Source organism: Chlorocebus sabaeus, chromosome 24 (assembly GCF_047675955.1).
Source record: "Chlorocebus sabaeus isolate Y175 chromosome 24, mChlSab1.0.hap1, whole genome shotgun sequence".
NCBI lineage: Eukaryota > Metazoa > Chordata > Mammalia > Primates > Cercopithecidae > Chlorocebus > Chlorocebus sabaeus.
The window spans coordinates 50121670-50128427 of NC_132927.1; the positions used below are offsets into that span (position 1 = coordinate 50121670).

Here is a 6758-nt window from a genome sequence, read left to right on the forward strand (position 1 = left end):
AAGGATGATAATAACAATTGTACATATTTGATAAGGTTGTTATGAGAATTAAATTAGTTTGTAAAGCTCTTACATATAAGCGTTCTATGAGCATCAGTTAAACAAGTAAATCATTCACCTGACAATAGGATTCTATATGGATAGCAACATCCTGTGTCTCCCACACCCTCAAGTTGGACTGTCAGTTAAAAATTCCTGCAACCAGCCAGGCACGGTGGCTCATGCTTGTAATCCCAGCACTTTGGGAGGCCGAGGCAGGCGAATCACGAGGTCAGTAGTTTGAGACCAGCCTGGCCAACATGGTGAAACCCTGTCTCTACTAAAAATACAAAAAATTGGCTGGGCGTAGTGGCGGGCACCTGTAATCCCAGCTACTCGGGAGACTGAGGCAGTAGAATCGCTTGAACCTGGGAGGTGGAGGTTGCAGTGAGCCGAAATTGCACCACTGCACTCCAACCTGGGTGACAGAGTAAGACTCCGTCTCAAAAAAAAAAAAAAAGAGAAGAAAAAAAGTTCTCCCAACCATCATCAGCTCATGGGGAGGACTGGATCAGTTATAGACTGCACATTTAAGATGTAATCTACATTATGGCCAGGCGCAGTGGCTCACACCTGTAATCCTAGTACTTTGGGAGGCTGAGGCGGGTGGATCACCTGAGGTCAGGAGTTGGAGACCAGCCTGACCAACATGGGGAAACCCCATCTCTATTAAAAATACAAAAAAATTAGCCGGGTGTGGTGGCCCATGCCTGTAATCCCAGCTACTTAGGAGGCTGAGGCAGGAGAATCACTTGAACCTGGGAGGCAGAGGTTGCAGTGAGCCGAGATAATGCCATTGCACTCCAGCCTGGGCAACAAGAGTGAAACTCCATCTCAAAAAAAAAAAAGTAATCTAAATTAAAAGGCTTGACCCTCCCCAAACACAGTCCAACTGGGAAGACAGACACAGCAAGTCTTTGCATTTACTTACCTCCGATTGTCCAAAAGTAATTCGGAAGGGAACTGCAGTAGGCAGAATAAAGATCTTCCCCCAAATGTTCATATTCTAATAAATATGTGAATATGGTACGTTTCATGACAAAAGGGAAATTAAGGTTGCAGATGCAATTAAGATTTGCTAATTAGCTGACCTTAAAATAAAGCAGTTATTCAACCAGACTTCCCTTCCCAAAAAAATAAATGCATAAAAAATAAAGCGATTATCTTGGATTATCAAAGTAGGTTCATTATAATCACAAGGGTCCTTAAAAGTGGAACCAAGAGGCAGAAGAGGAATCAGAGTCAGAGGAAAGTGTGATTATGGAAGAATGAATGGTTGAAGACATACAGCATTGCTGGCTTTGAAGACGGAGAAAAGGGGTCATGACCCAAGAAATACAGATAGTTTCTGGAAGCCAGAAAAGGCAGGGAAACAAATTCTCTGGAACCCCAGAAAGGAACACGATCTAGCCAGCACCTTGATTTTAGCCTGGTAAACTTGCATTGGATTTTTGACCCACAGAACTGCAAGGTAAAAAGTCTGTGTTGTTTTAAGTTGCCAAGTTGGTGGTAATTTGTTACAGTAGCCATATACAACTGTGGTAATTTGTTACAGTAGCCATAGAAAACTACTGCAGGGATGTCTTCTAAATGTGGTGTTCTCTGTGAAGTGTTTATGCCAGGTATTAGAAGCCCTGGTTTTTATATAAGAGCCTGAGCAGAAAGTCAAACTAGGTGGGCCAAGCAATGTCCCAGGATGCTAGGTCACCAGAAGGTTTCCAAAGTAACAAGCCACTAGAAAGTCAATGGCTTGAGTCCCAAACTCTGAAACAGTCTACTTTTTTTTTTTTTTTTTTGACACGGAGTCTCACTCTGTCACCCGGGCTGGAGTACAGTGATGCAATCTTGGCTTACTGCAACCTCTGCCTCCTGGGTTCAAGCGCTTCTCCTGCCTCAGCTAATTTTTTTAGGTTTTTTTTTTTTTAGTAGAGACGGGGTTTCACCACGTTGGCCGGGCTGCTCTCGAACTCCTGACCTTGAGTGATCTGCAAGCCTTGGCCTCCCAAAGTGCTGGGATTACAGACGTGAGCCACCGTGCCTGGCCGTGAGACAGTATCTTGAAAGTACAATCTGATTGTATCTTTCAAGTTTATCCCTGGCTTCGGGATAAACTCTAATTCACACATTCTTTCTTGAAGCTTCTTCTCAGACTTGTTAGCCTCGCAGGCCACAATCTGGAGGCCAAGTGTAGAAATGGTTAACAAAAGTAAACAGGAGTCAGCTCTCCAAAGCTGCTGTGGAAATTCTGTGCGTTTGACGATCACAGGAGCCCAGCAAGGCTGTACAACCACTCAGAGTGTGTAAATCAGTCTTTCACAATGGATAGAAAAACACAAATCCAAAAATCAAGGCAACCTGCATGGCATTTCTGGGACCAGACTGGCCAGCTGTGCTGGAGCCCGGTTCTTTCACCCCACACAGTGTGCTTTTTCTTGTCTGAGATAGGTCACTATTTATTGGCGGGCACAGCTCAAAAGTTAAAGCCCACTGCACAGTGGGGAGGAAGTATTTTCACAGTCCTCTGCCAGTAATACATGTTGGTCCTGGGACATCAGTCTTAGCATAATGTGGGAGGTATCATTTGGGTTCATAGACCAAGAGGTTGCTAGGCATTCATGAGATTACTTCAGGGCCCACAGCTTCTTTTGGGAAGAAGGAAGTCTTCCTCTTCTGGGTGTGGTAATATCTGGGGATTACAGCAACCAGGTGTGTGGCAGTATATAGACTCCATAGGGGACTGCAGATCTTCAGGGATCTTCATGAACTGAAATTCTTCACAATAGCACCAAGGAATTTCGTAAAAGCTTTAGTTTATGGATTGCTTGGACAGGGCAAAAGACTCCATGATCCCTCTAATTTATCCCCTTTTACTTCCCGATTCCAAATAGAGGTCTTCAGGAGGCAATGAGCTAGAAGGACCTCTTTGGATAGTCAGCTTTATATTTATATTTATATTTATATTTATATTTATATTTATATTTATATTTATATTTATATTTATATCTAGAGCAGCCCACCACATCTGCAGGAACATCTCTGGTTCCCATATCACTCTTTTAGAATCACCAGCTAAGGATATCCCACTCAATGGCCTTTGCCCTGTACCATTGTGCTCGGCCTTGTTTTACTGACATAATTTTTGCTCTTTGCCCCCAGTTGGAGGGTGTGGCCACTGACTCACCTACCAGGAACTCATTGCCTGAGTCCAGTCAACAGGTTAACTCCCATCTGAGTTGATTGCAAAGAGCCTGAGGACCCATGGAATGCCACAGAATTCCTCTGTGGACCACATCCCAGGTCTTGGTATGGTTCCAGCAGTATCTCTGAGCTCCTGTCCTCAGTTGCTTTGGCTTTTCTTTAGCCTAAGAATTTATTCTTCTCCAGGCAGAGGAATAAAACGAACAGCCATTATTCCTGACAGCCTGAGGCCTGGATTCAAGGTCTTGGTTATAGACACAAAATATCTGCCTCAGATGTGGACCCCACATAACAAATAACATCTTCCTTCATGGCCCATGTAGTCCTCATTTCAGATGAGAGACTAGACCAAGTCAGGAATCTTGGTGACTACATCATGGTGACTGTTAGATCTTACCACATTTATTTTAGGTATTAATAAACGTGATGCAAGAGATGAGTGAACATCCCACAACCAACTGCAGTGTGGCCACCCTGGATTCTCCCAGCATGCATGATTTTCAGGAAGCAGATAAAATTTGGAAGGTTATATTCTTTCTCCCAACTGTGAATTTATGGAGCTTGTAGGGTTTTCTAATAGCTATGCAAAGGAATGACTTGAATTGTCTAAACCCGGTCAAGGCTGTGAATTGAGGACTATATACAGCAAAAAATAAGACACGTGCCGGGCGCAGTGGCTCACACCTGTAATCCCAGCACTTTGGGAGGCTGAGGCAGGCAGATCATAAGGTCAGGAGATCGAGACCCTCCTGGCTAACATGGTGAAACCCCGTCTTTACTAAAAATACAAAAAATTAGCTGGGCGTGGTGGCGGGTGCCTGTAGTCCCAGCTACTTGGGAGGCTGAGGCAGGAGAATGGCGTGAACCTGGGAGATGGAGCTTGCAGTGAGCCGAGATGGCACCACTGCACTCCAGCCTGGGCGACAGAGTGAGACTCTGTCTCAAAAAAATAAATAAATAAAAAATAAATAAGACACGTGCCAAAATCCACAAGCAAGCCTCCAAATGCTCTTTCCATAACTGAAACCAGTAAGAATCAATATAGAACAGAAAGCACTAGTGGACTTGGGCTTCTGGTTCTCCATCTTCCCCACCCTGTGCCTTCCAGTATGGCAAAGAACCGTGAGCTCACTTCCCATAGACTGCATGTACATAATGCTTGTTGGAAGACAGTTCTCCGTGGGTCTCTTCCATGTCTGCATGCCTTGCGAGCAGAGTCACTGCCCTTTGTTTCAGACCAACTTTTTAGGAGAGCTTCTTTCCCAGAGCAAAGTAAAGCATGCTTACTATCCATTAGCTAAGATTCTGAGCACGGTGCTTCAGCTCACACCTAGGCGGAGGCAGGAGGATTGCTTGAGCCCAGGAGTTTGAGGTTGCAGTGAGCTATGACTGCCTGGGCAATAGAGCAAGATGCTGACTCGAAAAAAAAAAAAAGAGAGAGAGATTCTGCTTCCCCAAGCTTAAAGCTAGGCTGTCTTGTGATATGCTTTGCTGTGTGTACAGATGTCACCTGGCCCCCTTTGCATTGCCTTTGGGAACTGGGACTCAGGAAACAAGCACAAGAAAATGTCAATATTTTTGCTATTGCTATTTCTATGAGCAAATAAGACCTTTTGTTTCAGACACACCTAGAAGTCTTCTGTCTTCTGCCAGCATCCATGAAACTGCGACAGGCTCACTTATTAGCTTGCAAGTAGGATAAAATCTTAAACCCTCCACAGTTCTTGAGAAGCTCTCATTTCTTTCTCATATAACACACTCCTTCAATCCACCAGTGAATTCCCCTCACCCCTGTGATCCTTAAAGCCACCTAGGCAGTTTAGGTCAAGGGGAAACTACTCATGTAGAAGTGAGAACGGACCAAATTGAAGAGCAAGACTGAAGCTGAACCAGGACCTGGTGACCGGGCTGAGATATCCGGAAGTTTGATTTAAGGCTGAGACCGGAGAAAGGTCATTGTAATTCTGGGCTGTTTATAGCTATATTGTTGGTTGTATGTTCTAGCCGATTGACTGACAGGCAATTCTAAACATGCTTAAGTGAACAAACTTGTTGGTTTTCTCATCTGTAAAATGAAATGAGTTAGATTAGATTGTTTCTGGTGTGCCTTCTAGCTGTAAAATTTGTGCTTTATAAATCTGTAACAGGGCTGCCTAGCACACACATCAGGCACTTGACCTAATTTAAAATAATAATTGCAAAGAGGACTATGACGTAGTGGAAAGGACATAGCATTAGCAGTTAAGAAGCCTGAATTCTAGGCTTAGTCTGCCACTACCTAGCCGTGTGACACTGGGCAAGTGACTTAAATTACCTGGAGGAGGCACGTGGGGACGTAGACTTAAGATGATTTTGGGTGGCTCAGAGATGTGGCATTAAATTATATATTGAAAAAGTAATTTTTCTTTTCAGTTTTCTTTTTGTTTTTCTGATTATGTTAAAGAGAGAGTCTCAGTTTAGTGCTGGTGTGTCTTCAACAACTCTTCAATACTTCCCATCCTCCCTTTTTGGCAAAGAGAGAAGTCTCAAGCTCAGATACTTCACAGGCAGCACTAGCTAGATAGCATTTAATAACATTGCCCAGCTCTCTTTACTTTATTTTTGTTTTGCCTTCCATTTGTGGCAAATAATTCAGGTTTTCCACTTATGAGAATGATGCAAAGTTTCCTTTAAAAGTAACTTAATTATGAAAATGTTCTAAAATTGATTGTGGTAATGTTGCACAATTCTGTGAATATACTAAAAAAAAAAAACCCACTGAATCATAAGCTTTATATGGGTGAGTTGGATGGTATGCAAATTACATCCCCACAAAGCCATTTTAAAAAGTAAATTGAGGTCAGGCACGGTGGCTCACGCCTGTAATCCCAGCAGTTTGGGAGGCCAAAGTGGGAAGATCACTTTAGCCCAGGAGTTTGAGACCAGCCTGGGCAACATAGTGAGATCCTATCTCTACAAAAAATAAAAAAAAATTAGCCAGGCATGGTGGCATACTCCTCTAGTCCCAGCTACTCAGGAAACTGAGGGAGGAGGCTCACTTTGAGCCTGGGAGGTCTAGGCTGCAGTGAGCTGTGATTGCACCACTGCACTCCAGCCTGGGTAACAAAGTGAGACCCTGTCTCAAAAAAAAAAAAAAAAGTAAATTGGTATCCTTTTGTAGTTCATAAGCGTGACAATTGGCTTTTCACTTTCATCTGTGAGATGTGCCTAACTCAAACCTTGTTATATTGTCAGCACATTACCCATCTGATGTGGGGAAAAAAAGAAAAAAAGAAAAACATACATTGGAACCAGATATGTGCCTGTCGTCATAGCTACCCGGGAGCCTGAGGCAGGTGGATCTCTTGAAAATGCTGTAGTGTGCTATGTTCACATCTGTGAATACTAGCCATTGCACTCCAGCCTCAGCATCATAGTGAGACCCCATCTTTTATTTATTTACTTATTTTTGAGACGGAGTTTCGCTCTGTCACCAGGCTGGAGTGCAGTGGTGATCTTGGCTCACTGCAACCTCCGCCTCC

At 43.5% G+C, this 6758-nt stretch overlaps 1 non-coding gene across 1 annotated transcript; it reads left to right on the forward strand.

The window, feature by feature from the left end:
• Positions 1–6385: 6385 nt before the first annotated feature.
• Positions 6386–6489, forward strand: LOC119619194 (small nucleolar RNA U13). The gene has a single exon (XR_005235623.1). It is a non-coding gene; the product is annotated as a small nucleolar RNA U13 (small nucleolar RNA).
• Positions 6490–6758: the final 269 nt, after the last annotated feature.